This window comes from Manis pentadactyla, chromosome 6 (genome assembly GCF_030020395.1).
Source record: "Manis pentadactyla isolate mManPen7 chromosome 6, mManPen7.hap1, whole genome shotgun sequence".
NCBI classification, from domain to species: Eukaryota; Metazoa; Chordata; class Mammalia; order Pholidota; family Manidae; genus Manis; species Manis pentadactyla.
In genome coordinates this window covers 1,274,958-1,296,029 of record NC_080024.1, presented here as the reverse complement: position 1 = coordinate 1,296,029, position 21,072 = coordinate 1,274,958, and the positions used below count along the sequence as shown (strand labels likewise).

Sequence of the window (21,072 nt, the reverse complement as noted above, 5' to 3'; positions counted from 1 at the left end):
TATGTGGTGACCTCTAATGAGTTCTACACAATGATATAAAGGACATATAAAAGTGTAGGCAAAGGGTCTGTTTGTGTTTATACAGAGGATCAAAGCCTAATTTGGCTACCCCGAAAATGAACTAAGATACGATATGAAAAAGAACTTCCAACATCAGCACTCTCTGGAAGACTCATGCCAGAAGATGATCATCAAAAAACCCCAACAAAGATCCACGCACTGCTACAGCTGTAGATGCACTCATCCCACCAGCTCCTGGACTTGCCATGGGAATGAGGAAGGAGATATCTAAGCTGGCCTGTGCATACAGTAAAACAACAAATTGGACTGGATCTATAATGTTGGAACTCAACCAAGAATTAGGAGAAGTGCAAATTGTAGTGCTCCAAAATCTTACAACTACAGACTATTTACTGTTAAAAGAACATAAGGGATGTGAACATTCCCCAGGAATGGGTTGTTTTAATTTGTCTGATTTCTCTCAGACTGTTCAAGTTCAGTTGGACAATATCCACCATATCATAGATAAGTTTTCACAAATGCCTAAGGTGCCTAACTGGTTTTCTTGGTTTCACTGGAGATGGCTGGTAATTACAGGTATGCTTTGGTTATGTAACTATACTCCTATTATGTTAATGTGTGTGCACAATTTAAGTAGTAGCTTAAAACCTATACATGCTGAAGTTACTCTACAAGAAGATATGTCAAAGAAATAATCAATCTTCCCATGTTTTCTTCCGCCTGCTACTTCTATAGCTTTTCTTCTTCCTTCCTAATTACAACCCTTAAATAGAATTCGTGCCTCATATCAAATTTACCGAGTATCATAATTCTTCCAAGTGGTAAAGATACCTCAAGACAAATGCTGGGCATAGAAGCTACAGGGCATAAATATGCAAAGAAATAAAAAGCTAACCATTTCAAACAATAAGGCTTCTCTCTCACTTACCAACTTTACATTTCCCTGTATGGCCCTGGAAGATGACTGGTTAGCCAGAGACGGGTAAGATTCCTCAAGGGAGGAACAACCTAAGACAGGCACAGTCGCAGGGGGGTTATCAGGTGAGAAATTGGGGATCAACAGAGGTGAGGCTTAGAACCTCACCCCCCCTGTTCTGAGAGAAATCTTCTGCATACGTGGATGTTTTATTGCCCTTGTCTAGCTTGGATTAACACATAGTCTACAGGCACACACTTGATCATCTACATTTGCTCCCTTACAACACTAAACTATGTTTTCTACCTTTATCTTGTATCTATCTACCACTTCAGCATTTTATTAAAAATAATAATAATAGAGAGAAATGTGGTATCCACATATAAATAAAGTATAAAAATCAAATGAGTATTCATATTTGAACTGACTGTTTGTAGTTCACAATGCATGAGCAAAACCAAAAGTTTCTGTGATGACTGCCCTTGTACTGTTCATTATGTAACTTATTCAATATGTAAGAATTTGTTCTCCATGTAAGAACTTGTTTATTATGCCTCAGAAGATTGGAGACTGACAAAAATTAGGCTTGGGGTGGATTGATGAGTGTGCATTGAGCATTGACTCCCCTATACAGAATTTTATTGTTGTTAACAACCATTTGATCAATAAATATGAGAGATGCCCTCACACACACACAAAAAAAAGTACACACTTCCAATGGTAAAATAAATAAGTAACCGGGATGTAATGTATAGCATAAGGAATATAGTCAAGATATTGTAACAGCTTGGTAGGGTGATAGCTGGTACCTAGAATTGTCATGTATATAAATGTTGAATCACTATGTTGTACACCTGAAACTAATGTAATGTAATACTGTGTGTCAACTACCCTTCAATAAAAAATAATTATCTACAAAAATAAAATAAAATAAAATAAAATGCTGAAGTGGTAGGTAGGTACAAGATAAAGGTAGAAAACATAGTTTAGTGTTGTAAGAGAGCAAATGTAGTTGATCAGGTGTGTGCCTGTAGCCTATGTGTTAATCCAAGCTAGACAAGGGCAATAAAACATCCACAGAGAGCATCCTTTTTAGATATTACTGAATTAAGTTTTGTAATATTTTGTTTGGTGAATTTGTATACATGTTCATGATTGAGAATAACACATACTTTTCTTTTCTTACAATGTCCTTCTCATATTCTGGCATTAAGATCACCCATGCCTCACACAATAACGTGGACGGTTGTCCCTTTTTAAAATTTTCTTGAAGAGTTTGTGTAAGATCAACATTATTTCTTCTGGAAATACTCTGGTAGTTTTCATAGAAGTATCTGCTTTCACAGGTAAAGGCAGCTGATCCTGAAATCTTTTTCATGGAAAGGTTTTAAAGTATGCATTAAATTTATCAAATAATTATAGGAATTTCAGATCTTCTACTTATTTTGGGAGTCTGTTTTGGTAGGTGTTATTTTTCTAGCCATTTGTCAATTTTGTTGAAATTTTGAATTCCTTAGTTATTCATAACATTCTCTCATGATCCACCCCATGTTTTGGGGGCCTCAGCTGATATCTTCCTTTCATTCCTGAAACCAGTAATTTGTGCATTTTCTCCTTTATCCACCATCAGTCTTTTCAATCCTAGTATTCTTCTCAAATAATACCTTTTGGTGTAATGTCTCTCTATTGTATGTTTGTTTTTTAATTAATAAATGTTCTTGCTTTTTTTTCCTTCTATTTTCTTGGGATTTCATTTACAATAGTCCTTTTTTAAATTAAATTATCATTAACATACAATCTTAAGTTGGTTTGAAATGTACATCACAATGGTTCAACAATCCCCATGATCAACTTATATGTGACTGCGAATTATTGCCCCATTATCTCCCTCCTCCTGCACCCACCCCAATCCTTCCCCCTTAGTAAGCACTCAGTGTCTATGGGTCTAATGCTTTTTTGTTCCTTCTGTTTTGCTTTGTTTTTATATTCCACAAATAAATGAAATCATATAGTATATGCCTTTTTCCCCTGGCTTATTTCACTGAGCATAACACCCTCTAGCTCCATCCATGTTGTTGCAAGTGTCAGGATTCTTCTCTTATAATGACTGAATAATATTCCATTGTGTATGTATACCACCTCTTCTTTATCCATTCATCTACTGATGGACACTTAGGTTGCTTCCATGTCTTGGGTATTGCAAATAGTGTGGTGATAAACATACTAGCATGTATATCTTTCCAAATCAGGGATTTTGTTTTCTTTGGGTAAATTCCCAGAAGTGGAGTTACTGAATCAAATGGTATTTCTACTTTTAGTTTTTTGAGGAATCTCCATACAGCTTTCTGCAGTGGTTGCACCAATTTCCATTCCCACCAACAATGTAGGAGGGTCCCCCTTTCTCTGCATCCTTGCCAGCGTTTGTTGTTTCTTATCTTTTGCCTAGTGCCCATTCTAGCTGGTGTGAATTGTTATCTCATTGTGGTTTTAATTTGCATCTCCCTGATGATTAGTGATGTGGGGCATCTTTGCATGTACCTGTTGGCCATCTGTATTTCTTCTTTGGAGAAGTGCCTGTTCACATCCTCTGCCCATTTTTAATTGGGTTATTTGTTTTTTGGGTGTTAAGGTATATGAGTTCTTTATATATTTTGAATGTTAACCCCCTATTGGATAAGTCATTTATGAATATATTCTCCCATACTAGTAGGATGCCTTTTTGTTCTGCTGGTGGTGCCCTTTGTTGTACAGAAACTTTTTAATTTGATGTTCATTTTTTATTTTATTTCCCTTGCCTGGGGAGATGTGTTCAGGAAAAAATTGCTCATGCTTATATTTAAGAGATTTTTGCCTATGTTTTCATCTAAGTGTTTTACGGTTCCATAACTTACATTCAGGTCTTTGATCCATTTTGAGTTTACTTCTGTGTACGGAGTTACACAGTAATCCAGTTCCATTCTCTTACATGTAGCTGTCCAGTTTTCCCAACACCAGTTGTTGAAGAGGCTGTCTTTTCCCCATTGTATGTCCATGGCTCCTTTGTCATATATTAATTGACCATATATGCTTGGGTTTATATCTGGGCTCTCTATTCCGTTTCATTGATCTATAGGCCTGTTCTTATGCCAGTACCAAATTATTTTGATTACTGTGGCTTTGTAGTAGAGCTTGAAGTCAGGGAGCATAATCACCCCAGCTTTGTTCTTCCTTCTCAGGATTGCTTTGGCTATTCGGGGTCTTTTGTGGTTCCATATGAATTTAGAACTATTTGTTCTAGTTAATTGAAGAATGCTGTTGGGATTTTGATGGAGATTGCACTGAATCTGTAAATTCCTTTGGGCAGGATGGCCATTTTGACAATATTAATTCTTCTTATCTATGAGCATGGGATATGTTTCCATTTATTTGTATCTTCTTTAATTTCTCTCATGAGTGTCTTGTAGTTTTCAGAGTATAGTTCTTTCACCTCCTTGGTTAGGTTTATTCCTAGGTATTTTATTCTTTTTGATGCAATTGTGAATGGAGTTGTTTTCCTGATTTTTCTTTCTGCTAGCTCATTGTTAGTATATGGGAACGCAACAGATTTCTGTGTATTAATTTTGTATCCTACAACTTTGCTGAATTCAGTTATTAGTTCTAGCAGTTTTTTGGTGGATTCTTTAGGGTTTTCTGTGTATAATATCATGTATTCTGCAAATAGTGACAGTTTCACTTCTTCCTTACCAATCTGGATGCCTTTTATCTCTTTGTGTTGTCTGACTGCTGTGGCTAGGACCTCCAGTACTGTATGGAATAAAAGTGGTGAGAGTGGGCATCCTTCTTTGCTCCCAAACTTAGAGAAAAAGCTTTCAGCTTTTCACTATTAAGTACGATGTTGGCTATGGGTTTGTCATATATGGTCTTTATTATGTTGAGGTACTTGCCCTCTATACCTATTTTGTTGAGAGTTTTTATCATGAATGGATATTGAATTTTGTCAAATGCTTTTCAGCATCTATTGAGGTGATCATGTGGTTTTTACCCCTTTTGTTAATGTAGTGTACGATGCTGAATGATTTATGAATATTGTATCATCACTGCATCCCTGGAATAAATCCCACTTGGTCATGATGGATGATCTTTTTGATGTATTTTTAGTTTTGGTTTGCTAATATTTTGTTGAGGATTTTTGCATCTATGTTCATCCAGAATACTTGTCTGTAATTTTCTTTGTGTAGTGTCTTTGTCTGGTTTTGGTATTAGGGTAATGCTAGCCTCATAGAATGAGTTTGGAAGTATTCCCTCCTCTTCTACTTTTTGGAATGCTTTAAGAAGGATGGGTATTAGCTCTTCTTTAAATGCTTGGTAGGTTTTGACTGTGAAGCTATCTGGACCTGGAATTTTGTTTTGGGGAGTTTTTTGATTATCAATTTGATTTCATTGCTGGAAATTGATCTGTTCAGATTTTCTGTTTCTTCCTGGGTTAGTCTTGAAAGTTTGTATTTTTCTAGAAAGTTGTCCATTTCTTCTAGGTTGTTCGATTTGTTGGCATATAATTTTTCATAGTATTCTCTAATAATTCTTTGTATTTCTGTGGTATCTGTTGTGGTTATTCCTTCTTCATTTCTGATTCTGTTTTTTGTGTGCACATTCTCTTTTTTCTTTGTAAGTATGGCTATAGGTTTATCTATTTTGTTTATTTTCTCAAAGAAGCAGCTCCCGGTTTCATTGATTCTTTCTATTGTTTTATTCTTATCTATTTTATTATTTCTGCTCTGATCTTTATTATGTCCCTCCTTCAACTAACTTTAGGCTTCATTTGTTCTTCTTTTTCTAGTTTCTTTAATTGTGAGTTTAGACTGTTTACTTGGGATTGTTCTTGTTTCTTGAGATAAGCCTGTATTGCTATGTACTTTCCTCTTAACACTGCCTTTGCCAAGTCCCACAGATTTGGGGCTGTTGTGTTTTTGTTTTCATTTGTCTCCATGTATTGCTTGATCTCTGTTTTAATTTGTTCATTAATCCATTGATTATTTAGAAGCATGTTGTTTAGCCTCCATGTGTTTGTACATCTTTTTGTTTCCTTTGAGTAATTTTTTCTAGTTCCATACTATTGTGGTCTAAGAAACTGCTTGATACAATTTCAATCTTTTTTAATTTATTGAGGCTCTTCCTGTGGCCTAGTATGTGATCTATTCTATAGAATGTTCTGTGTACACTTGAGAAAAATGTGTATCCTGCTGCTCTTGGGTAGAGTATTCTGTAGATATCTGTTAAATCCATTTGATGTAGTGTATTGTTCAGTGCCCCTTTTCCTTGTTTATTTTCTGTCTGGTTGATCTATTGATGTGAGTAGCATGTTAAAATCTCTTAAAATGAATGTGTTTCAATCTATTTCCCCCTTTAATTCTGTTAGTACTTGTTTTATATACTTAGGTGCTCTTATGTTGGATGCATAGATATTTGTAAGGGTTATATCCTCTTTGTGGTCTGATCCCTTTACCATTATTTAATGTCCTTCTTTGTCTCTTGTTACTGTCTTTGTTTTGAAATCAATTTTGTCTGATATAAGTGCTGCTAATCCTGCCTTTTTCTCCCTATTCTTTGCATGGAATATCTTTTTCCATCCCTTCACTTTTAGTCTGTATATGTCTTTGGGTATGAATTGAGTCCCTTTTAGGCAGCATATAGGTGGGTCTTGTTTCCTGATCCATTCTGCCACTCTGTGTCTTTTGATTAGTGCACTCAGTCCATTTACATTTAAGGTGATTATTGATAGATACGTTCTTATTGCCTTTTTATTAATTGTTTTCTCATTACTTTTTATAGCTCCTCACTTCCTTTCTTCCTCTCTTATACCCTTCTCTTGTTATTGATGGTTTTCTTTAGTGTTATGATTGGATTTCTCTCTTTTGTTTAATTAATTTTTGTGTGTGTGTATTTATTGTAGGCTTTAGTTTTGTGGTTAACAAAGGTTCAAGGATAGCTTCTTTAGTATATAATAGTCTATCTTAACTTTCAACTCTATTTCAAACAGGTACTTTTATTTTTCTTCTTCTTCCTCCTTTAAAATTTTCATATTAGATGCATAATCTGCACTTTTTGTGTATCCCTTGACTGATTTTGTTTATAGTTGATGTTGCTTCTTTTGTTTTGTTTTAATTTTGTACTTGCTTGGTAATTTGCTGGTCTGTTCCCTTTACTGTGAGTTTATTTTCACTGATGACAGCTATTTAGCCTTAGGAGCATTTCCATTTACAACAGTCCTTTAACATACCCTGTAAGACTGGCTTAGTGAAGGCAAATTCCTTCAACTTTTGTTCTATCTGGAAATTGTTTTAATTCCTGCTTCAAATTTAAATGCTAATCTTGCTGGGCAGAGGATTCTTGGTTGCAGGTCCTTCTGTTTCAGTACATTAAACACACCGTGCCACTCCCTTCTGGCCTGTGGAGTTTCTGATGAGAAGTCTGCTGATAGCCTGATGGGATTTCCTTTATAAGTAATCTTTTTTCTCTCTCTGGCTGCTTTCAAAACTCTCTCCTTATCCTTGATCTTTGCTTTTTTAATTATTATATGTCTTGGTGTTGTCTTCCTGGGGTTCTTTTTATTCCATGGAAGTGCAGGGGATGTCTGCACTTCCATGACCTGAGTATCTATTTCCTTCCCCAGACTGGGGAAGTTTTCAACAATTATTTCCTTAAAGAAACTTTCTATCCCTTTGTCTTTCTCTTCTCCTTCTCATACTCCTATTATGTAAATGCTGTTTCATTTGGATTGGTCACACAGCTCTCATTATTCTTTCATGCCTAGAGATCCTTTTTTCTCTTTGTGCCTCAGCTTCTTTGTTATCCTGTTCTCTAATTTCCATTTCATTTACCATCTTCTCTACATGTTCTGACCTACATTTAAATCCCTCCATTGTGTGTTTCATCTCAGATACTGTGTTCCTCAGCTCTGAGTGGCTCTTTTTCATGTTTTCTATCTCTGTGTTGGAGTCCTCTCTGAGATCTTGAATACTTTTCTGTAAATCTGTGAGCATGTTTAGGACTCTCATTTTGAAATCTTAATAAGAAGACTGGTGATCTCTGTTTCATTTAGCCCTCTTTCTGGGGTTCTGTCTTGTAGTTTTGTTGGGATCCTATTCCTCTGCCTACTCATTTTGTTAGGCTTTCTGTGTCTCTTCCTTTGTATTAGATGTCTCTGCTCTTCCTTCTGGCCTATAGAATAATAGCTTTATGAAGAAGACGTGCTGTGGTGCCCAGAGCTCAAGAGTCTTTACTCTCCAGTGCCTGGTTCGGTTTTGTGGGGGCCCCAGCTGTTGGCATGTTGTGGGTGGTGTGCCTTTCTGTCTGGTGTCTGTAGTGGGCTGAGTCTGGGTGGGCAGTTTGGTTGAGCTGCTGCCTTTGTGATTAGCTCAGGAATCTCTGTTGAGCTCGCTGGGTGTGGGGCCGCCCTCTGTCAGGCTGGCAGCAATGTCAGGGCTGCAGTGTTAATGGGTGTACGGCTCTGCCCTGGCCAGACATGCAGCACTGGGTTTGGACACCCACAGGGAGGGAGGAGCTCTTGGGGCTGGGTCCTGCAGGCTCCTCACTGGCTGGGCTGACAGGGAGCCAAGCAAGCTGGAAGAGTCTCCCTCTGCCTGCCAGGCGGCAAAGTCTGATGCTGCTCTGGGCCAAGTGTGCTGGTTCCTGGCAGCATGCAGGGAGGTGCCTCAGGGCTGCATTGCCCACAAGGGGAATGGAGTGTCTGGAGTGCCCGAGTTCCAGATCTGTTGAGCCAAGGAAGGGCTGAGGAGGTATCCTCCACCTGCTCTTAGGAGAGAATTCTGTTCAACCCTCCCCTTTCTGGTACCCATACTCACTGCTGGCAAGTTTTTAAAACTGCTGCCTCTGCTTTGTGTCTCAGGACCAGCAGAGTGTGCCTGTCCTCCGCACTGGCTGGGGTCTCGGCCTCCCAGAGTGCTCCCCCTGCCCCTGGGGTCCAGCCCCAGTAATCACCAGAACCAGTGTAAGGTGGGCGTGTGCTCCCAGAGCAGCTCTCCAGGGCCAGGTGTGCAGCGCTCCTGGGCCCCTACCCCCTCCAGGCTCTATTCCTCTTTCTCCCACTATAGGCTGGGAGCGGGGGAGGGCTTGGGTCCCACTCAATCTTAGCTTTTCCACTTTACCCTTTTCTGTGTGGTCTTCTCTTCTTCTTCAAGTGTAGATGGTCTGTTCTGCAGTCTTCAGGTCATGTTCAGCTTTAGTAGTATTTGCTTGTGCTTTTGGTGGCATATTTAAGACACTGTTGACTAATCTCAGGTCACAATACTTTACACCGATGTTTCTTCCTAGTTTAATAGTTTTGTAGTTTTACCTCTTAACATTTAGGTCTTTGTCCATTTTGAGTTAATTTTTTAATATGGTGTGAAATAGAGTTCTTAATTCATTCTTTTGCCAGTTGGCCCAACACCATTTGTTGACAAGACTTCTTTCCTCTTAAATGGCCTTTGAATCTTGTTGAAAATGAGTTTTTTTCTAGACTCTCAATTCTATTGCATTGGTCTATACATCTGTCCTTTTGAAAGCTCAACACTGTTTTGGTGTTGGTCAGTTTTGAAATCAGACTGTGAATCCTCCTACTTGTACCTTCTTTTTAAAGATTGTCTTCATTACTTAGGGTCAATTTCTGCACAGAAAAAAAGGCAAGTGGAATTTTGATAAAATTGCACTGACTATGTACACCAATTTGGGAAGTACTGCCATCTCAACATTATTAATTCTTCTAGTACATGAACATGGGATAGCTTTACATTTATGTAGGTCTTTCTTTCAGCAATGTCTTGTAGTTTTTCTGCATTTATTGAGATAATCGTGTTTTTTTTTTACCTTCATTCCATTTGAATGGTGTATTATATTGATTCATTTTTCTATATTGAACCAACCTTGAATTCCTGAACTAACCCTCATTTGGTATGCTGTATAATCCCTTTAGGTTCTATTGGATTTGGCTTGCTAGTTTTTTGTTGAGGATTTTTGTATCTATATTCATAAGAGATATTGATCTGTAGCCTTATTTTCTTATGGCATATTTTTGTGACTTTAGTATCAGGATAATACAGGTCTTCTAGATTGAATTATAAGTGTTTTCTCTTCTGTTTTTTGAAGAACTTGAGAAGTACTGGGGTTGATTCTTCTTCAAATCTTTGATAGAATTCACCTGTGAAGCCATTTGGTCCTGAGATTGTCTTCGTTAGAAGTTTTTGATTACTGACTCAATCTTTTTGTCATAGGTATGCTCAGATTTTCTATTTGTTCTTGAGTCAGTTTTAATAGTTTGTGTGTGTTTCTGGGAATTCATTCATTTCATCTAGGTTGGCATATAGTTGTTCTAATATACTCTTTTAATTCAATACAAATATTTTTTAAAAGATATAATGTATATACTCTTTATTTCTGTAAAGTCAGAAGTTGTTCTCTGCTTTCATTCCTGATTTTAGTAATGTAAGTCTTCGGACTTTTTTGTCAGTCTGGCTAAAGGTTTGTCAAACTAGTTCAACTTTTCAAAGAACCAACATTTGGTCTCACTGATTTTTTTCTATTATTTTATTCTTCTGTAATTCATTTATGTCTGCTCTTATCTTTACTATTTCCCTCCTTCTACTTGCTTTGAGCTTAGTTTTGCTTTCTTTTGCTGGTTTCCTAAGATAGAATGCTAAATTATTGACTTGAATTTTTTTAATGTTGGTGTTTATTGCTATAAATTTCTCTCTGAGTCTTTCTTTCATTGCATCTTCCATCTGTTTTGGTATGTTGTATTCCCATTTTCATTAATTTCAAAGTACTTTAAAATTTCCATTGGGATTTCTTCTTTTACCCATTGGTTATTTATGAATGTGTTATTTAACTTCCACATATTTGTAAATTTTCCAAATTTCCTTGTTATTGATTTATAATTTCATTCCATTTTTTTGGAAAGCATAGTTAGCATGACTTTAATCTTTTTTAATTTACTGAGACTTGCTTTGTGAACTAACATATGCTAGATAATGTTCCACGTGCCCTTGAGAAGAATATGTCCTGTTGTGGTTGGACAGAGTCCTTTCATACATCCATTAGGTCTAATTGATTTATCATGTTGTCCAAATCTATTATTTTCTTGCTGACATTTAGTGTAGCTGTTCTATCCATTATTGAAAGTGGGGTATTGAAGTCTCCAACTCTTATTGTTGAATTCACCTTCAGTGTTAAAGGATATTTTGGGTAGGTATAGAATTTTAGTTGACAATTATTTTCTTTGAGCAAAGGAAAATATAATTTCATTTATTCTGGCTTCCATTTTTAATCTGATAAGAAGCCAGTTGGCAGTCTTACTTCTGCAGTTGATCCTTTGAAGGGACTATGTCTTTTTTTCAGGCTATGTTTAAGTTTCTTTCTTCTCTTTTATTTTGAAATATCTTTACCATGATGTGTGGTCTTTGCACTATGCCTGCTTTGATTTTGTAGGGTTCATGAATCTGTAGATTAATATCTTTCATTCACTTATGAAAATATTTGGCCATTATCTCTTCAAATTCTGATTCATCCTATTTATCTCTTAAACTCATACTATGTATGTGTTAAATGTTTTCACTATACTGTCTCTTACCTTTATTTCAGATTTTTCCATCCTTTTGTCTCTTCATGCCTCATTGTGAATATTTTCTACTGACTGGTAGTCTAACTCACAAATTTTCTCTTTAGCTACTTCTAATGTGCAATATAACTCATCTACTGAGTTCCTAACTTTATGTTTTTTAAAGTTCTATATGATTTTACTATTTAAGAGGTTACATATAATTCTTTTCATAATTTCCACATCTCTGCTGAAATCTTAATCTTATTTTTTATCCATTAAACATAATAATTTAGTTATTTTATAGCTCTTGTCTTTCAGTCTGAAACCTCTGTGGACTTTTCTACTATCTATTGTTTCTGTTGTTTTAATTCATATTGCCTTAACTCCTTAATGTTTAAATTGTGTATCTGTCACTAGTTATGCATAATTTTTACAGGAAAAACTTGAGGTCTAGGCTAATGTGTCTTCCTTTTGAAGAGATGTTTAATTTTGTAAAATATTAAGGTCACCAGCACTCAGATTTCACTTTAATACAATTTCAGTTATTGAAATGGTCAGAAGCTGAGCTGCATACCTGCTACTTATTTAAACCTACTCCTTTGGATGTATCCTTGGTGGTCCTAGTAACCAAATACTGCTACTTTTAGCTCCACAAGACAGGTAAAAACTCACTGTTTAGCAACTTATGCCCTCAGACTTCTTCAAAACTGCCATATATCTCAAGGGAAAAGAGCCTCAATAATGGAGTCCCTGACCTTCTGTGTTTATCGTGAACTTTGTTTACTAATTCATTACTAAATCATTAACTCTCATACATTTAATCAGGTTTTTTGTTATTACTTTTCATCTTTCTTAATAATCTTCAGCAAGAAGTTTAGTTTGATTTACCTTGTCTACTGTTACTGATGGTGTACTTATCTTGGTCTGAGGCCTGAATGCCATGCCACCCCACAGAAATGGAAGCCTCTCAGTGGTGCCCCTGCAGGAGTTTGTGCTGGAGGGGTTTGAGGGTGGCCGGGAGACCCAGGCCCTGCTCTTTGCTGTGTTCCTGGCCCTGCACGTGGTGGCCATGCTGGGGAACCTCAGCATGATCATTCTCATCAGCCTGGATGCCCGACTGCACTCCCCAATGTACTTCTTCCTCAAGAACCTCTCCTTCCTGGACCTGTGCTACTCATCTGTCATCGCCCCCAACGCCCTGGCCAACTTCCTCTCCCCGTCCAAGGTCATCACCTTTGAGGGCTGTGCTGCCCAACTCTTCTTTCTCTCCCTGCTGGTCACCACTGAGGGCTTCCTCCTGAGTGTCATGGCCTATGACCGCTTCGTGGCCATCTGCAGCCCCCTGCTCTACCCCGTCACCATGTGCCCCTCGGCCTGCACCCGCCTGGTGCTGGGCACCTACTGTGGGGGCTGCCTCAACACCATCGTGCAGACCAGCTCCACCTCCCGCCTCCCATTCTGCACCGGCCACATCAACCACTTCTTCTGCGATGTTGCCCCACTGCTGCAGCTCGCCTACACCAACACTGCCCTCAATGAGCTCCTCTTGTTTGGCATCTGTGGGCTCATCATCGTGGGCACCACACTCGTGGTCCTCATCTCCTACGGCTCCATCAGTGACCATCCTGAGGATGCGCTCGGCAGCTGGGAGACACAAGGTCTTCTCCACCTGCAGCTCCCATATGACGGCCGTGTCCCTCTTTCATGGGACCGTCTTTGTCATGTATGCCCAGCTGGGAGCTGTGGAGTCCGTGAGGCAGGGCAAGGTGGTGTCTGTCTTCTACACCCTGGTCATCCCGATGCCCAACCCCCTCATCTACAGTCTGCGAAACAAGGACGTGCAGGAGGCCCTGCGGAGGCTGAGCCAGAAACTCACAGCCACATGAAGGTGGGTGGCCAGAGAAACAGAGTGCCCCGAGGACTCGGCAGAAGAAGAAATTTTTGGTTGTGGATGAGACTAAGCAAGTCAATTTCTTCCTTCCTTCCTTCAGTCAACATTTACTTAAAACACACTATATACCAGGCTTTTGCTTAATGCTTGAGAATGGTACATATGATAATGTTCTTGTTCTCTGAAAACTCACAATCCAATGGAGGTAAATAATAAAATGTGTTGTTTTATAATATATGGAGAAGATAATACATGAAAATAATAGCACAAAGTATGGAAGTGGTACGTAGAAGTCCACTGTCTTAAGTTTCTTACATTATATGTGAAGTGGCATAATATAATTTAAAGGTAGTCTATGACACACTAAAGATAAACATTGTAAACTCTAGAGCAATCACCAAAAGCTAAAACAAAGTTATGAAGTTATATAATCCAGCAAGGCACATGAAATATTTTTTTTTAGAAATTATCAATTAACAACAAAAAAGATAAGAAAGGGAAAAAGGATTAAAGATGGCAGCGTGAGAGAAGAGACAGAGGCTTCCTCCTAAAACTGGATACAATTAGAAAACATAGTTGATGCAACTAATCCTGAGAGAGCAACAGGAAAGAGGACACGTCAGACTGCACACACCTGGAGAAGAGAGCAGACCTCGCCGAACGGGGTAACATACCGGAGCTGTGGCTCCGCAGGATCCGAGCCCCTCCCCCACCCCAGCTCACTGGCAGGAGGAAGAGAAACGGAGCAGGGAGGGAGTGGAAGGCCTGGGACTGCTGAATACCTAGATCCGGAGACCTGCGCTGGGAGCACAAACCTACATGTCATGGTGCTTTCATGAGACTCGCATGACTACCAGGTTGGAAAGTTAATACAGGCAGAGTTCCTGGGGAGACTGGGATTCCGGCTGCTTGTGGAAAGCAGGGATCCATATCTGGCTGCTCTGGGACAAAAGCTTATACCTGTGTGCCCAGCCCACTGGCTCAGGCAGTGGAGACAGGCACAGCAGCCGGGAGGCGGGGAACAGCTCTTTCCTACCCCAGTACCGCTCCCCTGCGACCCCCGACATTGCTTCAGGGGCTCAGCAGCTCCAGAATAGAGCTTCTGGACACTAGAGGGCGCCATTTACAAACATGAAACGCCAAAGGAATCTGGTCCAGAATAAAATTAATATAACTCCAGAGAAAGATTTAAATGATATGGACCTCATGACTCTTCCTGAAAGGGAGTTCAAAATAAAAATCATCAACATGCTAATGGAGGTACGGAAAGACATCCAGGAACTCAGGAATGAATTCAGGTTGGAGATCCAATCACTGAAGAGCATGATGGAGGGTATTAAAAGCACGTTGGAATATGGTGGAGGAGAAGATAAATGAAATAGAAACTAGAGAAGAGGAATACAAAGAAGCTGAGGCACAGAGAGAAAAAAGGATCTTTAAGAATGAAAAAATATTGAGAGAACTGTGTGACCAATCCAAGCGGAACAATATTCGCATTATAGGGATACCAGAAGAAGAAGAAGAGAGAGAAAGGGATAGAAAGTGTCTTTGAGGAGGTAGTTGCTGAAAACTTCCACAATCTGGGGAAGGACATAGTCTCTCAGGCCATGGAGATCCACAGATCTCCCAACACAAGGAACCCAAGGAAGACAACACCAAGACATATAGTAATAAAACTGGCAAAGATCAAGGATAAGGAAAGACTATTAAAAGCAGCTAAAGACAGAAATAAGATCACATGCAAAGGAAAGCCCATCAGGCTAACATCAGACTTCCCAGCAGAAACCTGACAGGCCAGAAGGGAGTGGCATGATGTGTTTAATGCCATGAAGTAGAAGGGCCTGGAACCAAGATTACTTTATCCGGCAATATTATCATTTAAATTTGAAGGAGGGATTAAGCAATTACCAGATAAGCAAAAGCTGAGAGACTTTACCTCCCACAAACCATCTCTACAGTCTATTTTGGAGGGAATGCTATAGATGGAAGTGTTCCTAAGATGGAATAGCTGTCACCAGAGGTAATAAAACCACAGTAAAGAAAGTACAACAGCTAATTACTAAGCAAATGCAAAATTAAATTAACTATCCCCATAGTCAATCAAGGGATAGACAAAAAGTACAGAAGATGATACTAATATATAAAGAATGGAGGAGGAAGAAAAAGGAGGAGAAACAGAAAAGAACCTTTAGATTGTGTTTGTAACAGCATACTAAGTGAGTCAAGTTAGACTCTTAGTAAAAAAAGTAACCTGGAACCTTTGGTAACCATGAATCTAAAGCCTGCAATGGCAATAAGTACATAGCTATCAGTAATCATCCTAAATGTAAATGGACTGAATGCACCGATCAAAAGACACAGAGTAATAGAATGGATAAAAAACAAGACCCATCTATATGCTGCTTACAAGAGACTCACCTCAAACCCAAAGACATGTACAGACTAAAAGTCAAGGGATGGAAAAACATATTTCAGGCAAACAACAGAGAGAAGAAAGCAGGGGTTGCAGTACTAATATCAGACAAAATAGACTTTAAAACAAAGAAAGTAACAAGAGATAAAGAAGGACACTACATAATGATAAAGGGCTCAGTCCAACAAGAGGATATAACCATTCTAAATATATATGCACCCAACACAGGAGCACCAGCATATGTGAAACAAATACTAACAGAACTAAAGGGGGAAATAGACTGCAATGCATTCATTCTAGGAGACTTCAACACACCACTCACCCCAAAGGATAGATCCACTGGGCAGAAAATAAGTAAGGACACGGAAGCACTGAACAACACAGTAGAGCAGATGGACCTAATAGACATCTATAGAACTCTACATCCAAAAGCAACAGGATATACATTCTTCTCAAGTGCACATGGAACATTCTCCAGAATAGACCACATACTAGGCCACAAAAAGAGCCTCAGAAAATTCCAAAAGATTGAAATCCTACCAACCAACTTTTCAGACCACAAAGGCATAAAACTAGAAATAAACTGTACAAAGAAAGCAAAGAGGCTCACAAACACATGGAGGCTTAACAACACGCTCCTAAATAATCAATGGATCAATGACCAAATCAAAATGGAGATCCAGCAATATATGGAAACAAATGACAACAACAACACTAAGCCCCAACTTCTGTGGGACGCAGCAAAAGCAGTCTTAAGAGGAAAGTATATAGCAATCCAAGCATATTTAAAAAAGGAAGAGCAATCCCAAACGAATGGTCTAATGTCACAATTATTGAAATTGGAAAAAGAAGAACAGATGAGGCCTAAGGTCAGCAGAAGGAGGGACATAATAAAGATCAGAGAAGAAATAAATAAAATTGAGAAGAATAAAACAATAGCAAAAATCAATGAAACCAAGAGCTGGTTCTTTGAGAAAATTAACAAAATAGATAAGCCTCTAGCCAGACTTATTAAGAAGAAAAGAGAGTCAACACAAATCAACAGTATCAGAAACGAGAAAGGAAAAATCACGACGGACCCCACAGAAATGCAAAGAATTATTGGAGAATACTATGAAAACCTATATGCTAACAAGCTGGGAAACCTAGGAGAAATGGACAACTTCCTAGAAAAATATAACCTTCCAAGATTGACCCAGGAAGAAACAGAAAATCTAAACAGACCAATTACCAGCAACGAAATTGAAGCGGTAATCAAAAAACTACCAAAGAACAAAACTCCCGGGTCAGATGGATTTACCTCGGAATTTTATCAGACATACAGGGAAGACATAATACCCATTCTCCTTAGAGTTTTCCAAAAAATAGAGGAGGAGGGGATACGCCCAAACTCATTCTATGAAGCTAACATCACCCTAATACCAAAACCAGGCAAAGACCCCACCAAAAAAGAAAACTACAGACCAATATCCCTGATGAACGTAGATGCAAAAATACTCAACAAAATATTAGCAAACCGAATTCAAAAATACATCAAAAGGATCATACACCATGACCAAGTGGGATTCATCCCAGGGATGCAAGGATGGTACAACATTCGAAAGTCCATCAACATCATCCACCACATCAACAAAAAGAAAGACAAAAACCACATGATCATCTCCATAGATGCTGAAAAAGCATTTGACAAAGTTCAACATCCATTCATGATAAAAACTCTCAGCAAAATGGGAATAGAGGGCAAGTACCTCAACATAATAAAGGCCATCTACGATAAACCCACAGCCAACATTATATTGAACAGCGAGAAGCTGAAAGCATTTCCTCTGAGATCGGGAACTAGACAGGGATGCCCACTCTCTCCACTGTTATTTAACACAGCACTGGAGGTCCTAGCCACGGCAACCAGACAAAACAAACAAATACAAGGAACCCAGACTGGCAAAGAAGAAGTTAAACTGTCACTATTTGCAGATGACATGATACTGTACATAAAAAACCCTAAAGACTCCACCCCAAAACTACTAGAACTGATATCGGAATACAGCAAAGTTGCAGGATACAAAATCAACACACAGAAATCTGTGGCTTTCCTGTATACTAACAATGAACCAACAGAAAGAGAAATCAGGAAAACAACTCCATTCACAATTGCATCAAAAAAAATAAAATACCTAGGAATAAACCTAACCAAAGAAGTGAAAGACTTATACTCTGAAAACTACAAGTCACTCTTAAGAGAAATTAAAGGGGACACTAACAGATGGAAACTCATCCCATGCTCGTGGCTAGGAAGAATTAATATCGTCAAAATGGCCATCCTGCCCAAAGCAATATACAGATTTGATGCAATCCCTATGAAACTACCAGCAACATTCTTCAATGAACTGGAACAAATAATTCAAAAATTCATATGGAAACACAAAAGACCCCGAATAGCCAAAGCAATCCTGAGAAGAAAGAATAAAGTAGGGGGGATCTCACTCCCCAACTTCAAGCTCTACTATAAAGCCATAGTAATCAAGACAATTTGGTACTGGCACAAGAGCAGAGCCACAGACCAATGGAACAGACTAGAGAATCCAGACATTAACCCAGACATATATGGTCAATTAATATTTGATAAAGGAGCCATGGACATACAATGGCGAAATGACAGTCTCTTCAACAGGTGGTGCTGGCAAAACTGGACAGCTACATGTAGGAGAATGAAACTGGACCATTGTCTAACCCCATATACAAAAGTAAACTCAAAATGGATCAAAGACCTGAATGTAAGCCATGAAACCATTAAACTCTTGGAAGAAAACATAGGCGAAAACCTCTTAGACATAAACATGAGTGACCTCTTCTTGAACATATCTCCCCGGGCAAGGAAAACAACAGCAAAAATGAGTAAGTGGGACTATATTAAGCTGAAAAGCTTCTGTACAGCAAAAGAAACCATCAAAAGAACAAGAAGGATCCCTACAGTATGGGAGAATATATTTGAAAATGACACATCCGATAAAGGCTTGACGTCCAGAATATATAAGGAGCTCACACGCCTCAACAAACAAAAAACAAATAACCCAATTAAAAAATGGGCAGAGGAACTGAACACACAGTTCTCCAAAAAAGAAATACAGATGGCCAACAGACACATGAAAAGATGCTCCACATCGCTAATTATCAGAGAAATGCAAATTAAAACTACAATGAGGTATCACCTCACACCAGTAAGGATGGCTGCCATCCAAAAGACAAACAACAACAAATGTTGGCGAGGCTGTGGAGAAAGGGGAACCCTCCTACACTGCTGGTGGGAATGTAAGTTAGTTCAACCATTGTGGAAAGCAGTATGGAGGTACATCAAAATGCTCAAAACAGACTTACCATTTGACCCAGGAATTGCACTCCTAGGAATTTACCCTAAGAACGCAGCAATCAAGTTTGAGAAAGACAGATGCACCCCTATGTTTATTGCAGCACTATTTACAATAGCCAAGAATTGGAAGCAACCTAAATGTCCATCAATAGATGAATGGATAAAGAAGATGTGGTACATATACACAATGGAATACTACTCAGCCATAAGAAGAGGTCAAATCCAATCATTTGCAGCAACATGGATGGAGCTGGAGGGTATTATGCTCAGTGAAACAAGCCAAGCGGAGAAAGAGAAATACCAAATGATTTCACTTATCTGTGGAATATAAGAACAAAGGAAAAACTGAAGGAACAAAACAGCAGCAGAATCACAGAACTCAAGAATGGACTAACAGGTACCAAAGGGAAAGGGACTGGGGAGGATGGGTGGGTAGGGAGGGATAAGGGGGGGAGAAGTAGGGGGGTATTAAGATTAACATGCATGGGGGGGTAGGAGAAAAGGGAGGGCTGTACAACACAGAGAAGGCAAGTAGTGATTCTACAACATTTTGCTATGCTGACGGACAGTGACTGTAAAGGGGTTTATAGGGGAGACCTGGTATAGGGGAGAGCCTAGTAAGCATAATATTCGTCATGTAAGTGTAGATTAGTGATACCAAAAACAAAGAAAAAAAAAAAAAAAGGTCAGTTCCTGTGTGGTAACCTCCAACGAGTTCTACACAAGGGTATAAAGGGCATATAAAAGTGTAGGCAAAGGGTCTGTTTGTGTTTATACAGAGGATCAAAGCCTAATTGGGCTACCCCGAAAATGAACTAAGATACGATATGAAAGAGAACTTCCAACATCAGCACTCTCTGGAAGACTCATGCCAGAAGATGATCATCAAAAAACCCCAACAAAGATCCACGCACTGCTACAGCTGTAGATGCACTCATCCCACCAGTTCCTGGACTTGCCATGGGAATGAGGAAGGAGATATCTAAGCTGGCCTGTGCATACAGTAAAACAACAAATTTGACTGGATCTATACTGTTGGAACTCAACCAAGAATTTGGAGAAGTGCAAATTGTAGCGCTCCAAAGTCTTACAACTACAGACTATTTACTGTTAAAAGAACATATGGCATGTGAACAGTCCCCAGGAATGGGTTGTTTTAATTTGTCTGATTTCTCTCAGACTGTTCAAGTTCAGTTGGACAATATCCACCATGTCATAGATAAGTTTTCACAAATGCCTAGGGTGCCTAACTGGTTTTCTTGGTTTCACTGGAGATGGCTGGTAATTACAGACATGCTTTGGTTATGTAACTGTACTCCTATTATGTTAATGTGTGTGCGCAATTTAAGTAGTAGCTTAAAACCTATACATGCTGAAGTTACTCTACAAGAAGATATGCCAAAGAAATAATCAATCTTCCCATGTTTTCTTCCGCCTGCTACTTCTATAGCTTTTCTTCTTCCTTCCTAATTACAACCCTTAAATAGAATTCGTGCCTCATATCAAATTTACCGAGTATCATAATTCTTCCAAGTGGTAAAGATACCTCAAGACAAATGCTGGGCATAGAAGCCACAGGGCATAAATATGCAAAGAAGTAAAAAGCTAACTTTTTCAAACAATAAGGCTTCTCTCTCACTTACCAACTTCACATTTCCCTGTATGGCCCCGGAAGATGACTGGTTAGCCAGAGACGGGTAAGATTCCTCAAGGGAGGAACAACCTAAGACAGGCACAGTCGCAGGGGGGCCATCAGGTGATAAATTGGGGATCAACAGAGGTGAGGCTTAGAACCTCACCCCCCCGTTCTGAGAGAAATCTTCTGCATCCGTGGATGTTTTATTGCCCTTGTCTAGCTTGGATTAACACATAGTCTACAGGCACACACTTG

At 38.9% G+C, this 21,072-nt stretch overlaps 1 pseudogene; it reads left to right on the top strand.

Annotated features, from left to right (window-relative positions):
• Window positions 1-12,450: 12,450 nt before the first annotated feature.
• On the top strand, window positions 12,451-13,423 carry LOC118920277 (olfactory receptor 12-like; annotated as a pseudogene).
• Window positions 13,424-21,072: the final 7,649 nt, after the last annotated feature.